At 46.2% G+C, this 16,432-nt stretch overlaps 1 long non-coding RNA gene across 2 annotated transcripts in view; it reads right to left on the reverse strand.

Moving 5' to 3' along the window:
• The window catches only part of LOC139049757 (uncharacterized), a 158,707-nt gene that overhangs the window by 9,592 nt on the left and 132,683 nt on the right, over nucleotides 1-16,432 (reverse strand). For both annotated transcript variants that reach the window (XR_011508558.1, XR_011508557.1), the window contains exon 3: nucleotides 11,704-11,778. This is a non-coding gene — a long non-coding RNA (uncharacterized lncRNA). The remainder of the gene's footprint in view (nucleotides 1-11,703; nucleotides 11,779-16,432) is intronic.

Raw genomic sequence — 16,432 nt, forward strand, 5'->3', positions numbered from 1 at the left:
GCATACATCCCCTCCAGCCAGCACGTATGGAGGGACTTTAGTGAAGGAGTTCGCGACGCCAATTTGTACGGCAGACGCATAGAGTTTATGCTGTTGATTCTGAGGTTGAAGTTGTCTCGTACGATCGAAGGTAGCGAATGTCCCAAGTGCGTGCACTACGTGAAGGACTGCAATGACGTGAAGCTATGAAATATAACAAGTTCAAATTTGCGTGGAGGGCATTCAGTGACATGGTGAAAACAAGTGTGCTTTTCTTGTGCGATATGAGCGGAGGTGTGCAGTGAATTGGTGCGTGTGCGCGTGTTGTAACGCGTGCAAAGGTGGACGGCGAATTGTGTGGATGACGCGAGCAGATGCGCACTGCGAATTGTGTGTTGTGACGCGAGCATCTGCTCGCGTGTACGGCGAGTTATGTTCGTGTGTTGTGGCGTGAGCAAAGGTGTACGGCGAATTGTGTGTTGCAACGTGAAATTACGATGGCTATTTTTTTTTTATTGCGAGTGTTCAGGAGGCGAACGCGGCAGTATTTCGGGCGGTAGGTGTGTCATACTTCTGTTGTCGCGCTTGTATCCGTCCCTGGCCTAAGCGCTAAAGCACTTCCATCTACGCGCCACCGAAGTTTTATGCCGGCAGAAGCGAGGATGGAGGGGCTTTGTTTAGCCTTACTTACTCAACTTTACTCAAAGCGTCCAAATTTTGATGTACGTCAGTTTAGTTATTGGTCAAAAAGACACCTACTTGTTTGGTGAAGTGGAGCAGCGTTGATTTGCTGAATGCTTTCAGAGTTATTCAAGCTTTGTGAAGTAAATGTGAAATTGGCTTACACCTACTGCTATTGTATGAACAAATACTGTGCGTTGCATGTACCACTCTGTCAACACTTCATATGCCTACATTTTGTATATATTCTGTTCGTAAAGGCCAACTGTCCTCCACCTTGCAGTAAAAAGAAAGTTCATACAGGTCGTTATCGCCGAGAGGCGCCGGGGCGGGTGATTTCCAACGTGCCGGACACATGCAGCAGCCGATGATGCAGCCACAGTCCATGGCTCTCCGCACTTTGTCAGCGAAAGAGGACGACAGGCAAAGCGTGTGGGCGCAGCGTACGCAAACAAGCGCGTAGATGCACGCGAATGACGCTTGGTGGAATGGCTAGCGCGAGCAACTCAGATTCGCACCGGTTGCTTAGCACGGGCGCCTCACCATCGTCTGCAATGGGAGCGAAAATTCTCGCAGCGCAACTCCAGGAAGCGGAAACGCCGGAACCGGAAATACCGGAAGCGGAAATGCCGGAACCGGATTTGGTGTGAGGGGAAAAGGCGGCGCACACAAAGGTTGGCGCTACTTAAGAGAGCGGCGGTGGCGCGTAGATGGAGGGGCTTTAGGCTTACCATTTTTTCAGTTTTAGGGGGAAAATTATCGTTTGCCTAAGCGTTCATTTATCGTGTTAAACGGCTTCTGTGCGTGCCCGGGGACTCATATATGCGGAGAACGAGCACCTTAGACACACTTTATTTTTTGTCGGAAAAATGATATTTTCATGGGCTATAGGCTTACCATTTTTTCAGTTTTAGGGGGAAAATTATCGTTTGCCTAAGCGTTCATTTATCGTGTTAAACGGCTTCTGTGCGTGCCCGGGGACTCATATATGCGGAGAACGAGCCCCTTAGACACACTTTATTTTTCGTCGGAAAAATGATATTTTCATGGGCTATAGGCTTACCATTTTTTCAATTTTAGAGGGAAAATTATTCTGTGCCTAATCATTCGTTTATCGTGTTAAACGGCTTCTGTGCGTGCCCGGGGACTCATATATGCGGAGAACGAGCACCTTAGACACACTTTATTTTTTGTCGGAAAAATGATATTTTCATGGGCTATAGGCCTACCATTTTTTCAATTTTAGGGGGAAAATTATCGTTTGCCTAAGCGTTCATTTATCGTGTTAAACGGCTTCTGTGCGTGCCCGGGGACTCATATATGCGGAGAACGAGCACCTTAGACACACTTTACTTTTTGTCGGAAAAATGATATTTTCATGGGCTATAGGCTTACCATTTTTTCAGTTTTAGGGGGAAAATTATCGTTTGCCTAAGCGTTCATTTATTGTGTTAAACGGCTTCTGTGCGTGCCCGGGGACTCTTATATGCGGAGACCGAGCACCTTAGACACACTTCATTTTTCGTCGGAAAAATATTTTCATGGGCTATAGGCTTACCATTTTTTCAATTTCAGGGGGAAAATTATTCTTTGCCTAAGCGTTCATTTATTGTGTTAAACGGCTTCTGCGTGTACCCGGGGACTCATATATGCGGAGAACGAGCACCTTAGACACACTTTATTTTTCGTCGGAAAAACGATATTTTCATGGGCTATAGGCTTACCATTTTTTCAATTTCAGGGGGAAAATTATTCTTTGTCTAAGCGTTCATTTATTGTGTTAAACGGCTTCTGTGCGTGCCCGGGGACTCATATATGCGGAGAACGAGCCCCTTAGACACACTTTATTTTTCGTCGGAAAAATGATATTTTCATGGGCTATAGGCTTACCATTTTTTCAATTTTAGGGGGAAAATTATTCTGTGCCTAATCATTCGTTTATCGTGTTAAACGGCTTCTGTGCGTGCCCGGGGACTCATATATGCGGAGAACGAGCACCTTAGACACACTTTATTTTTTGTCGGAAAAATGATATTTTCATGGGCTATAGGCTTACCATTTTTTCAGTTTTAGGGGGAAAATTATCGTTTGCCTAAGCGTTCATTTATCGTGTTAAACGGCTTCTGTGCGTGCCCGGGGACTCATATATGCGGAGAACGAGCACCTTAGACACACTTTATTTTTTGTCGGAAAAATGATATTTTCATGGGCTATAGGCTTACCATTTTTTCAGTTTTAGGGGGAAAATTATCGTTTGCCTAAGCGTTCATTTATCGTGTTAAACGGCTTCTGTGCGTGCCCGGGGACTCATATATGCGGAGAACGAGCCCCTTAGACACACTTTATTTTTCGTCGGAAAAATGATATTTTCATGGGCTATAGGCTTACCATTTTTTCAATTTTAGGGGGAAAATTATTCTGTGCCTAATCATTCGTTTATCGTGTTAAACGGCTTCTGTGCGTGCCCGGGGACTCGTATATGCGGAGAACGAGCACCTTAGACACACTTTATTTTTTGTCGGAAAAATTATATTTTCATGGGCTATAGGCTTACCATTTTTTCAATTTTAGGGGGAAAATTATCGTTTGCCTAAGCGTTCATTTATCGTGTTAAACGGCTCCTGCGCGTGCCCGGGGACTCTTATATGCGGAGACCCAGCACCTTAGACACACTTCATTTTTCGTCGGAAAAATGATATTTTCATGGGCTATAGGCTTACCATTTTTTCAATTTTAGGGGGAAAATTATTCTGTGCCTAATCATTCGTTTATCGTGTTAAACGGTTTCTGTGCGTGCCCGGGGACTCATATATGCGGAGAACGAGCACCTTAGACACACTTTATTTTTTGTCGGAAAAATGATATTTTCATGGGCTATAGGCCTACCATTTTTTCAATTTTAGGGGGAAAATTATCGTTTGCCTAAGCGTTCATTTATCGTGTTAAACGGCTTCTGTGCGTGCCCGGGGACTCATATATGCGGAGAACGAGCACCTTAGACACACTTTATTTTTTGTCGGAAAAATGATATTTTCATGGGCTATAGGCTTACCATTTTTTCAGTTTTAGGGGGAAAATTATCGTTTGCCTAAGCGTTCATTTATCGTGTTAAACGGCTTCTGTGCGTGCCCGGGGACTCTTATATGCGGAGACCGAGCACCTTAGACACACTTCATTTTTCGTCGGAAAAATATTTTCATGGGCTATAGGCTTACCATTTTTTCAATTTCAGGGGGAAAATTATTCTTTGCCTAAGCGTTCATTTATTGTGTTAAACGGCTTCTGTGCGTGCCCGGGGACTCATATATGCGGAGAACAAGCCTCTTAGACACACTTTATTTTTCGTCGGAAAAATGATATTTTCATGGGCTATAGGCTTACCATTTTTTCAATTTTAGGGGGAAAATTATTCTTTGCCTAAGCGTTCATTTATCGTGTTAAACGGCTTCTGTGCGTGCCCGGGGACTCATATATGCGGAGAACGAGCACCTCAGACACACTTTATTTTTTGTCGGAAAAATGATATTTTCATGGGCTATAGGCTTACCATTTTTTCAATTTTAGGGGGAAAATTATTCTGTGCCTAATCATTCGTTTATCGTGTTAAACGGCTTCTGTGCGTGCCCGGGGACTCATATATGCGGAGAACGAGCACCTTAGGCACACTTTATTTTTTGTCGGAAAAATGATATTTTCATGGGCTATAGGCTTACCATTTTTTCAGTTTTAGGGGGAAAATTATCGTTTGCCTAAGCGTTCATTTATCGTGTTAAACGGCTTCTGTGCGTGCCCGGGGACTCATATATGTGGAGAACGAGCCCCTTAGACACACTTTATTTTTCGTCGGAAAAATGATATTTTCATGGGCTATAGGCTTACCATTTTTTCAATTTTAGGGGGAAAATTATTCTGTGCCTAATCATTCGTTTATCGTGTTAAACGGCTTCTGTGCGTGCCCGGGGACTCATATATGCGGAGAACGAGCACCTTAGACACACATTATTTTTTGTCGGAAAAATGATATTTTCATGGGCTATAGGCTTACCATTTTTTCAATTTTAGGGCAAAAATTATCGTTTGCCTAAGCGTTCATTTATCGTGTTAAACGGCTCCTGCGCGTGCCCGGGGACTCTTATATGCGGAGACCGAGCACCTTAGACACACTTCATTTTTCGTCGGAAAAATGATATTTTCATGGGCTATAGGCTTACCATTTTTTCAATTTTAGGGGGAAAATTATTCTTTGCCTAAGCGTTCATTTATCGTGTTAAACGGCTTCTGTGCGTGCCCGGGGAATCTTATATGCGGAGACCGAGCACCTTAGACACACTTCATTTTTCGTCGGAAAAATGACATTTTCATGGGCTATAGGCTTACCATTTTTTAAATTTTAGGGGGAAAATTATCGTTTGCCTAAGCGTTCATTTATCGTGTTAAACGGCTTCTGTGCGTGCCCGGGGACTCATATATGCGGAGAACGAGCACCTTAGACACACTTTATTTTTTGTCGGGAAAATGATATTTTCATGGGCTATAGGCTTACCATTTTTTCAGTTTTAGGGGGAAAATTATCGTTTGCCTAAGCGTTCATTTATCGTGTTAAACGGCTTCTGTGCGTGCCCGGGGACTCTTATATGCGGAGACCGCGCACCTTAGACACACTTCATTTTTCGTCGGAAAAATATTTTCATGGGCTATAGGCTTACCATTTTTTCAATTTCAGGGGGAAATTTATTCTTTGCCTAAGCGTTCATTTATTGTGTTAAACGGCTTCTGCGTGTACCCGGGGACTCATATATGCGGAGAACGAGCACCTTAGACACACTTTATTTTTCGGCGGAAAAACGATATTTTCATGGGCTATAGGCTTACCATTTTTTCAATTTCAGGGGGAGAGAGAGAGAGAGAGAGAGGAAAGGGGAAAGGCAGGGAGGTTAACCAGAGAAAAAAAAATCCGGTTGGCTACCCTACGCTGGGGAGAGAGGGGAAGGGGAGGTAAAGTGGAAAAATTATTCTTTGCCTAAGCGTTCATTTATTGTGTTAAACGGCTTCTGTGCGTGCCCGGGGACTCATATATGCGGAGAACGAGCCCCTTAGACACACTTTATTTTTCGTCGGAAAAATGATATTTTCATGGGCTATAGGCTTACCATTTTTTCAATTTTAGGGGGAAAATTATTCTTTGCCTAAGCGTTCATTTATCGTGTTAAACGGCTTCTGTGCGTGCCCGGGGAATCTTATATGCGGAGACCGAGCACCTTAGACACACTTCATTTTTCGTCGGAAAAATGACATTTTCATGGGCTATAGGCTTACCATTTTTTAAATTTTAGGGGGAAAATTATCGTTTGCCTAAGCGTTCATTTATCGTGTTAAACGGCTCCTGCGCGTGCCCGGGGACTCTTATATGCGAGACCGAGCACCTTAGACACACTTCATTTTTCGTCGGAAAAATGACATTTTCATAGGCTATAGGCTTACCATTTTTTCAATTTTAGGGGGAAAATTATTCTGTGCCTAATCATTCATTTATCTTGTTAAACGGCTTCTGCGCCTGCCCGGGGACTCATATTCGCCCCATAGCACATTATTTAAGCAGTCCTTTTTCCCCCGAGTATTCGCACCATACCACATTATTTAAGCAGTCCTTTTTCCCCCGAACCATCCATGACTGGAACCCCCTGCCTGAAAACGTTCTTCAAAGCTCCACCATATCGTCCTTCATGCACGCACTCATTAATCTATGAACCGAAACGTTTCCCACGATTTCTATCCTAATCCATACACTATAGATTATATCGTGTTAAGGGCACCGTCAATTTCTTTTTGTGTGTGTTTGTATAAGCCATTGTGTAAACATGTGCTGTATTGCAGAATTCTTTGATATCTTCCTTCCTTTTTATTGTTGTTTCTTTTGCATTGTACCAAGATGACGCTTTGCTTGTTTCCACCTTTTTATTTCTCTTTTTTTTCTTTCTTGTGTTTCACATGTTATTGACTCTTAAAGCCTTTATGTATGTCCCACTCCTGCCTAGGGCCTCTAAAGCAGGCTGGCAGCACGGAATAAATAATAATAATAATATATGCGGAGAACGAGCACCTTAGACACACTTTATTTTTTGTCGGAAAAATGATAATTTCATGGGCTATTGGCTTACCATCTTTTCAATTTTAGGGGGAAAATTATTCTATGCCTAAGCGTTCATTTATTGCGTTAAACGGCTTCTGCGCCTGCCCGGGGACTCATATATGCGGAGAACGAGAACCTTAGACACACTTTATTTTTCGTCGGAAAAATGATATTTTCATGGGCTATAGGCTTACCATTTTTTCAATTTTAGGGGGAAAATTATTCTTTGCCTAAGCGTTCATTTATCGTGTTAAACGGCTTCTGTGCGTGCCCGGGGACTCATATATGCGGAGAACGAGCACCTTAGACACACTTTATTTTTTGTCGGAAAAATGATATTTTCATGGGCTATAGGCTTACCATTCTTTCAGTTTTAGGGGGAAAATTATTCTTTGCCTAAGCGTTCATTTATCGTGTTAAGCGGCTTCTGTGCGTGCCCGGGGACTCATATCTGCGGAGAACGAGCACCTTATGCACACTTTATTTTTTGTCGGAAAAATGATATTTTCATGGGCTATAGGCTTACCATTTTTTCAGTTTTAGGGGGAAATTATTCTTTGCCTAATCATTCATTTATCGTGTTAAACGGCTTCTGTGCGTGCCCGGGGACTCATATATGCGGAGAACCAGCGCCTTAGAACCATGCGTCTCATGATGCAGGGGCCTGTTCGCGCGATGTCGACACAAATAAACATTTTAGCCCAAAACCGACATGCCAGTAGCAGTGAACTTCGCCTCGCCAATTTCGTTGCGCACACGAGCTTTACCGACAGGACAAACCCGTCTATCCTGGTTATCATTCTCACCCCTGTTTCAAAGTTCAGTTCAAAGGAAACGTGTCAGTGGAGCTGTCGCCGTTGCTACGCTTGCGGCGGGTGCCTACATACGTAAATAAGCAACGCTCCCCCGGTTTTACTTCTTTCCCTTGGGGGGGGGGGGGGATGTTTCTCCCAAACTCGGGTATTTGATGTGCAGGCAGGCGCTTTTCTTTGCTGCGTACATTTATTCGGATCCTGGATGCACAACATTCCCCTTTCATTCATTTCATCATTTGCTTCCCTCCAACGTTTGATTTTATTGCCGCTATATACTTTTGTTCTGTGCATTTCCGATTCGAAGAGGTCGAACGGCGTGCAGGTAGGCGCTTTTTCAACTACTTGGCAGTCATTTTCATGGGCCGTATTTACACGGTGTCAGCGCGTCGCCGCCGCACACTTCCACACGAACAACGGCTGCTTTCCGTCCCCTTGCACAGTTCTGTTCAGCGATATCGAAGCCTCTTCAGCACAAGGCGATAATTCCTGCACAGTTGAAGGCTCGGAAATGGGCTATTGCAAATACGTCCAGCTGATCCAGCTCTCAACTGTTGCGAGAATGCAGGACATGGCGCATGGCACATGTACCGTCACCGCTGTATCGTAGACACGATAGAGCGATGTGGATGAGAAAAAAGAAACAATGGGAGTGGGGCGGGGGTGGCACACATTCTAGCCGACTAACGGCATGTTGCTGGGCCTGCACTGCTCTGTTCCAAGCGAGACTGCGTAGTCCTTTAGCAGGCCCTAACAGTCCTCGTGACAACTTATACCAGAATTTTCCTAACGCATGCAACAGTCACACAGTTCCCATACGTATATGCCTCAGGGTGTGTGCCATCGTCGCCATAGTCTTTATCCGATTCTCATTATACTCATCGTGACGTCATTCTACGTCATTCCATCGTAATCAAGCTGTCATTAAATCATAACGCCGTTGTCATGTCATCGCTGTAATCGTCGCCGTGCACTCGTTGACACGGCGTCATCTCGATGCCGTCGCGGCCGTTTACACCGTCATCCGATTGATGACGTCATACCGTCATCACGCCGTCAGCGCCATGCCATCGTCGTCGTACGGGCGTCGTGCAGCCGTCTTGATGCCAGCATCCTCACAAACTCACACCATTGTCGTATACCTTCGTCATTCCAGAATCTCACTATCGTAATACCACCTTCGGCTGCGCCAGAGTATGCTTAAAAAGCCCCACCAGCGCTCTAGCATGGGAGATGAGCATAGTAGTTGCTACGAGAGGGTTATAAAGCATCCTTCACGCTTACATGTCATGGAACGAGGACCTTCAGACACCCACTTGCGATTCCACGAACTCGAGATGGAGAGTGGAAACGCCTACCCCACGTGACAGCTAACGCTTAATTGAACGTTCGCGTTGTAAACACTCGGAGCAGCCGTCCTGAGAGTTATTTTCCGCTAGTTGGAGCACGCGCAACGCGCCTTACCGGGTTCATTATCCGCGCGAAAGGCAGCACGTGCGCCGTGAAAGCGTTATGTTTGTCTCCGCGAAAACGGCTGATGTGAGAACGTCAACACTGAGAGCTAGGCGAGTTTTCACCACATGGATCACAAAGATCAAAATACGTACCGGGCCTTGGCGATCGCTGGTACGGAGCATACATCGTCGTGACTGTTGGGAGGACAGGTCCTGCAAGCTGCGTTTATTATAGGTGAGATGGGAATGGCAGCAAGGTCAACATGAAGATACATGTCCGGTTTGCTACTCTGTACTTGGGGAGGGGCATGATGAATAATTATGAGAAAAGATGTAAAATGTTCAGTAGTCCCTTCGACGCATGCTGATGTGACGATCGTATCGACATGCATTCCAGGTTCACCTGCCCCAAAAGCGATCGGTCGTCGAGTCGTGCTAGCTCGGTCGCGAGCGACTACCTGTTAGCGCTGTAGCGAGAACATCTCAAAGGGAACCTGTTCGACCTTTTGCTCACGGGCACAACTGATCGTCGATGCCGCAATCACGCCCCAATCGCAGCAGTTTCGATCATTCCGGTGCTGCAGGCGAAAAGGTTTGCAAAAGACGTGGTCGGGTAAGGACAGTTGCCTCGTTTCAATACCAGGGGTTATTTTTTAGTTTACCGTATTTTTTTTTAAATATCGGCTGTTGCACTAACATAATCGCAGCCTTTGTGCTACATTACAGAGAGAGGCAGACATTACTTTCAGGAGCAATATGTTGAAGACAGAGATTGACGTCCGTAGGATGCGGTTTATTGATCCAACTGGGCAAGATGGCGCTGGCACGAGCCTTCGCCTCACGCGTTCTCGACTTCTCTACAGTTTTCAACATTGCCGCATTGCTGCATTGCATCCAACAGCCGCATTGCACATGTATGTTCCCAGAAGGTAGAGACGCAGAAGATAGAGACAGTACTAACGGGAAGGACGACTTCCTGGAAACGCTTTAACGACACGGCAGATCTTCCACGACGAGATCGTCGGGCTGTTAGTTTAGGCTCCTTCACACTAGGCCGACCCAACACCAATTTCGGTCTGTCGGCTCTCGGCGACAGCGTTTTCTACCTTCGTGTCGGCGCCTCTGTCACACTGTACCGATGCCGAGCTCTCCACCGACCATCGGCAGGTTTGTCGTCGTCAGTACAGTGTGACAAAGGCACCGACACGAAGGGAAAAATGCTGTTGCTGACAGTCGACAGACCGAAATCGGTGCCTGGTCGGCCTAGTGTGAGTGAGCCTTTTGAAGGCAACATCAGCTTGCTGTGTTAAGCTGGGCGTAGCAACATGAAGTGTCCCTTCTTCCTCCGTTTCCAAAAGCCATCGAAGAAGCCTTTCTGGATACCGGGCTCGTTGTCCGGGGGCTGCATCATCCGGGCAGCTGCATGTAGCGGTCACTGTCAGGGGCAGAATGGCCGTCCTTACTCGAAACTGTCGAGGTGGAGAAGTAGGAGGAGTGGTGATGATTGCGCGGTGGCAATTTTTACAGCGAAAGCTGTATATGACTAACCTTCCAGTTTTTTCGGCGTCCGGCAACACAAACGGACTTGGCGATTTCTAACGAACCCATACACAATGGGTTTCATTGTTAGCTTTGTGTGCGCGATCCATCACGTACGGATGCTGCGTGGCTGCACAGATGTCAAAATGCGGAGCAATTAGAACGCTCGCCGTGAAAAATAGCGTGACGTCAAGGTTATCGCAGGATATAACCAGGAGGGGTATCGGCGCTAAAAACAGCTGCGTTATCTATGGGGCGGACACGCATAGTTCGTGCACCCGAAGAACAACATGCGTACGAGGAGCGCCGGAGGGAACAGAAACGAGAACGTAAACGGCGCCGGTGCGAAACTACCACCGACGAAGAACGTTCCCGCGATGCTGAACGAAATGACAACCATATTTCACTCCGTGAAGATGGAATGGCAGCGAACGCACTTTGCTTTCCGTTTGAGAGCTCTGAGTGTCGTCAACTTTCGCTGCCATTCCACCTTCCCAGAGTGGAATGGTTGTCAATCTTTTACCCCAACTCTCGTTTATGCATTGAAGAACGAATGTAAATGGAGCAACCATGTGTTTCGCCTCACAATTTGGTACATAATATGCCGAAACTAATTCCATCCTACAGACTCATATCAACTGGATACGTCTGGCATACTCACCGGCTACAATATGTAAATTGTAATATGGGATGCAATGTAATCAAAAACGTTATCGTGTGAATTTCGGCTATTTAGTTCAATAAGTGTCTCAACTTCTCGTGTTAGCAATGTCCGCCTCGTCGTATAATCCAGCACAAGGACAAGACTTATGCTATCTGCTTTAGGCAATTTTTTTAAAAATTCCGCCAAACTTTAATATCACCACCCCGTATAGTCCAACTGATGAACGCTGTGATCGTAGGGTAGCAAACCGGAGACTCATATCTGGTTAACCTCCCTGCCTTTCCTCTTCATTCTCTCTCTCTCTCTCTCTCTCTCTCTCTCGCTGTGATCAATACATCTCAGGCGTGGAACTCCGAGCTTTGCGCCTCCGATTTTTACAAACGGAAGTGAATTCATTAGATGATCGTGTTGTTGGCGTGCCACAAAGGCCTCGCTCCGACGTACAAACCCTCAGGTGAAGTGGTCCGCGCAACGGCAGTGTCCGGGCAGACCGAAAGTGGAAGCGTGGATGCCATGGAGCTGTAACACAGGAAGAAAAATCTGAAGCCATTCTCTGGCAGGTTCAGTGCTCAGCGATTGAAACGCATGCAGGGCGGCCGGCACCTTTTGCTCCACCCACGGGCGCTCGGGATACCCAGTTTGTACACTGTGGTATGCGATGGACGCCAAGAGCTCTGTGACGCATTGTGAAGGCATTTGGTTCAGCTCTGAGTGATCACCTAGGGCTTACCAGTGGTGCATTAAGCGCCAGCCGCCAAGCGCGCCAATTATCGCGTTCGAATCGCTGAGCTACCTTGCACTGAGTTAACACACACGTTTAGCTAATGCACACGTTAAAAAAATATGCTCTTATCCACTCTGTCAAGGAGGTGGTTGGCCAGCGAAGGTGTGGTATCACCTGATCTGATTGACCAAACGTGATGTAGCGTTGAACTGAGTCACGCCGAGCCTGAGCACGATGCCGTTATGCGCATTGACGTTGCTGTACCTTTCGTCGCTAATCATATTCGCGCGGTTGCGCTTGAGGCGTACTAACCGTGCGTGGCTTGCTTTGGACAGGAACCGCTGCGCCGGGCCTAGCCTGAGCACGACGCCGTTGTAGGTACGGACGCTGCAGTTCCCGTCGCCCCACAACGTGTTCCCGCTGCTCGTCCGGAGTCCTAGCTATGCGTGGCCTTTTTCATAGTGCTGTCAGAACACAAGTGAAATCAGATCGCTTGCTAGGCGGGTTCTTCTTTCGCATATGGAAGTGTGATTACGTCACTCCCTGCTTCGTGTGCTACAGCTGCCGCTTCCCGGCAACTGCAGCTAATAGAGTGTTTTAGTTGAGCGTCTTTGCGCTCCACTCCGCTCCGAGTGGCCCCGGTAAGCCAAAGCGGAGCGGCGGGCGATTTTCACGTTTTAGTTATACGTTTAGCGTAGCGGAGCGGACCTTTCGTAGTTGCAGCGCCCTCTGGCCATATTCAGGGTAATGAAAGAAAATAAAAACACCTATTGATCAGTTTTATACAGTAAAACGTATATATGTGTATATATAACTTATTTCTCCGTGAAGTATCTAGACGTGCGCTTGTGATGCGTTACCGGTCCATTTTACCTAATGGAATATAAAGCGCCACCTTGGGGAACGCCACGTGATAGCCACTGCGCTTTCTTTCTGCATCCAATCCAATCCTTTGTGACGCCAACGCTAGCCAAACCGCTCCGCAGCACGCTCCGCTCAGGCACCTTCTCAGCGGACCGTGTTCCTCGCTCCGCTAGCACGCTTACGGCTAAGCGGACGGCGCATGCGCATTCGCGCTTCTACTCCGCTTAGCTGCTTAGCGGAGCGTAAACACGCTCAACTAAAACATTCTCATGTAACCGTAATCTTTACCGGAAAACGCTTGCGGCGAACGCTGTGCGCGAAACAAGCCTTCTGTTGTTTTTTTCCGCACACCAGCGCCACCGCTACCGTGGATGGATGAATGGATGGATGCTATGAGCATCCCCTAGGGAACGGATCGGTGGGTTGCGCCACCAAGCTGTTATTAGATTGCCTAATGGCCTACCTATGTTCAAAAAATAGAACAGAAAAAAGAAACACGAGGACTTCCCATCTCCAAACTTGCTGAACCTCTATTGGGAACTTTGCTTTTGTATAAGCCTCCGTTGTTTCTCGTTTGCCTCCTTTTCATCCACCAATCTTCTAATCGCCTCTTACTAATCTCAACTGCGGAGATGTTTTCTTTCCCGCTCCTCTCGCTGAACCAAAGGACTTCAAGGAGGACAGAGGTGCCTAAATCGACCGCTGAGTAGGTATCTTTACATTCTAACAAAACATGACCCATCATTTCCCTCCCTCTACCGGAGCAAGCACATGCTGCTGCTTCTTTGTGGTACCTCGCTTTGTAGGTATGCGTTCCAAGGCATTCTGATCGCGCTTCGAAAAGTAAAAACTTCCCTTTGAGTTATGATAAATTGATGTGTGGACGTGAGCGCCATATGTATGTGCTCCAAGCAACCCAGCGGCGCAGGCGGCGTGCGCCTCCCGCTGTGATTGCCCGAGTTTTAGGCTGCGGAGGCAAAGAAGTCTCGGGATTATAGCCATAAATAGCTCCGCTGTAAAAATTCAAGGGAATGATTATGAGGCACGTAGTAGTGGGGCATTCCGGAATAATTTTGACCGCCTGCGTTACTTTAACGCGAGCCCAATGAACAGTAAACGAGCGTTTTCGCGTTTAGACCTTATTGAACTGCGCCCGCCGCGGCCGGGATTCGATCTCGCGCCCTCAGCCTTAGCTGCCAGCCCAACGACAAAGCCACACTATACGCCACCACGGCGGGTACGCCCGTTATACTTGAAGGGCGTTCAAATCACGTGCACGGCGGCCGCATTTCCAAGGGGTCGAAGTGCGAGAACTTCCGTGTACCTTGCAGGTTGAAGGACCCCAGGCGGCCAGAATTATTCCGGAGTCCCTCACTACGGGGTGTGTCGAAGTAAGATCGTATTGTCGCGTAAAATCCCAGAAATATTCTTCTTTGTTCTTAAGGACATGTACCACTGAGTACTTGACCTGTAAATGGGTGAAGACAACGAACTAGAATTCCCGAGTGATATTTCAGAACTTGCATTACCGTGCTAAACTACAAATAATCAGAGAAAATATGCGTAGGTCGGTGAAACAGGTTGGTCTCTGTTATGCACAAGAATAAATTTGGTGTTCTGGTTGACACAAGACATGCACTGAAGCTCTACAGGTATTGAGACATAAGATGCTTTTAGGCATTCAAGGGCTGACGCATCGAGGTAGTGACATTCGCAGTTCAATGCTAATTCAAATTCGTCACATCTATAAAGCATACCGTTATTTTATGAAGAACGTGCTGCTTTGTTTCGATTGTTTCTCCATCTAGCCACTCATACACACGAGCACTCATATAAGTTGTACGAAAAATTCGTATTTGCGTACACGTAGAACGATTGCCACCAACTATGAAGGGCAACATTGGAATCCAGTCAACCAAGAGAACAGGCCGGCTTCAGGAAGGGATCTACAATGGATCACACCCATGTCATCAATCAGGTAATCAAGAAATCCGCAGAGTACAATCAGCCTCTCTATATAGCGTTCATGGATTACGAAAACGCATTTTATGCAGTAGAGATACCAGCAGTCATACAGACATTACGTAATCAAGGAGTACAGGTGGCTTACGTAAATATCTTGGAGGATATCTACTCAGATTCCTCAGATATATTAATTATCCACGAGAAAAGTAGAAAGATACCTATAAAGAAAGGGGTCAGACAAGGAGGCGTTATCTACCCAATGCATACTTGGAGGAAGTACTCAAGCTATTAAACTCGGAAGTCTTGGAAGTGAGGATCAACGGCGAATATCTCGGCAACCTTCGGTTTTCAGATGACATTGTCCAGCTCAGTAACACTGGGGATGAATTAGAACAAATGATTGAGGACCTTAAGAGAGAGTGTGTAAGAGTGGAGTTGAAAACTAATATGCAGAAGACAAAGATAACGATCAATAGCCTGGCAAATAAACAAGAGTCTGTGAATTGGTACGTTTACCTAGGTCGATTACGCACAGGGGACCCTGGTCATGAGAAGGAAATTTACAGAAGAATAAACAAGGGTTGGAGCGCATACGGCACACTTCGTCAGATCCTGACTAGCAGCTTACCATTGCCATTGAAAAGAAAAGTGTGCAATCAGTGCATTCATCCGGCGGCAACATATGGAGGCAGAAACATGGGGACTGACAAAGGAGCTCGAGCACAAGGTCTTCGCAAAGAGCTATGGAACGAGTAATGTTAGGGATAACGTTAAGAGACAGGAAGAGAGCGGTGTAGATCAGAGATCAAACAGGGATAGCCGATATTCTAACTGACATTAAGAGAAGAAAATGGAGCTGAGCAGGTCATGTAATGCGTAAGTCAGATAACCTGTGGACTATTAGGGTTACAGAAAGGTGCCAAGAGAAGGCAAGCGCAGCTGAGGACGGCACAGTTGAGGACGGGAAGCGCAGTTGAGATTAGGTGGGGTGATGAACTTAAGAAATTCGCAGGCGCTAGTTGGAATTGGTTCGCGCAGTACAGGTTTAATTGGAGATCGCAGGGAGAGGTCTTGTTCCTGCAGTGGCCATAAAATAGGCTGATGATGATGATGATGATGGTGATGGCGCGGTGGTCATGTCTGTTCATGAAGCGGTGGTTATGTCTTAACTATTCCTCCGGTTTGCTCGCACGCGCTTGGCAAGGATGTCAAAGAGCCTGTAGCCGACGACTCAGCTTAACACGAGTTAGAGCTAGTCATCTGGTGCTGTTATACTACATAGGGTGAGAACCTTCAAGTTTTAAGGAATTTTTAAATGTCGCCTGTTGCAGATACCGTAATTGTAGTCCTTAAGCTGGATTTTTCAGAAAGGTGGACATGGACGCAAAATGGAAACACATATTCAACTGATTAACAAAAAATACACTTATTAACTTCCCGATCAATTACCTTACAGCACATACTGCAATTTACGAATTGTAACCTATGAGATTGTCCGGCGTATTCATTTGTAATGAATATTTAGAATGACACCAGTTTGGAAATATGCGCCATTGAACTCGCCGTAAAAATGCACTGTTGGTCCACTTATTTTTCACAGCCAAGCTGTATGTGGCTAGG

The sequence above is a fragment of the Dermacentor albipictus genome, chromosome 9, assembly GCF_038994185.2.
Source record: "Dermacentor albipictus isolate Rhodes 1998 colony chromosome 9, USDA_Dalb.pri_finalv2, whole genome shotgun sequence".
In the NCBI taxonomy this organism is placed as follows: Eukaryota; Metazoa; Arthropoda; class Arachnida; order Ixodida; family Ixodidae; genus Dermacentor; species Dermacentor albipictus.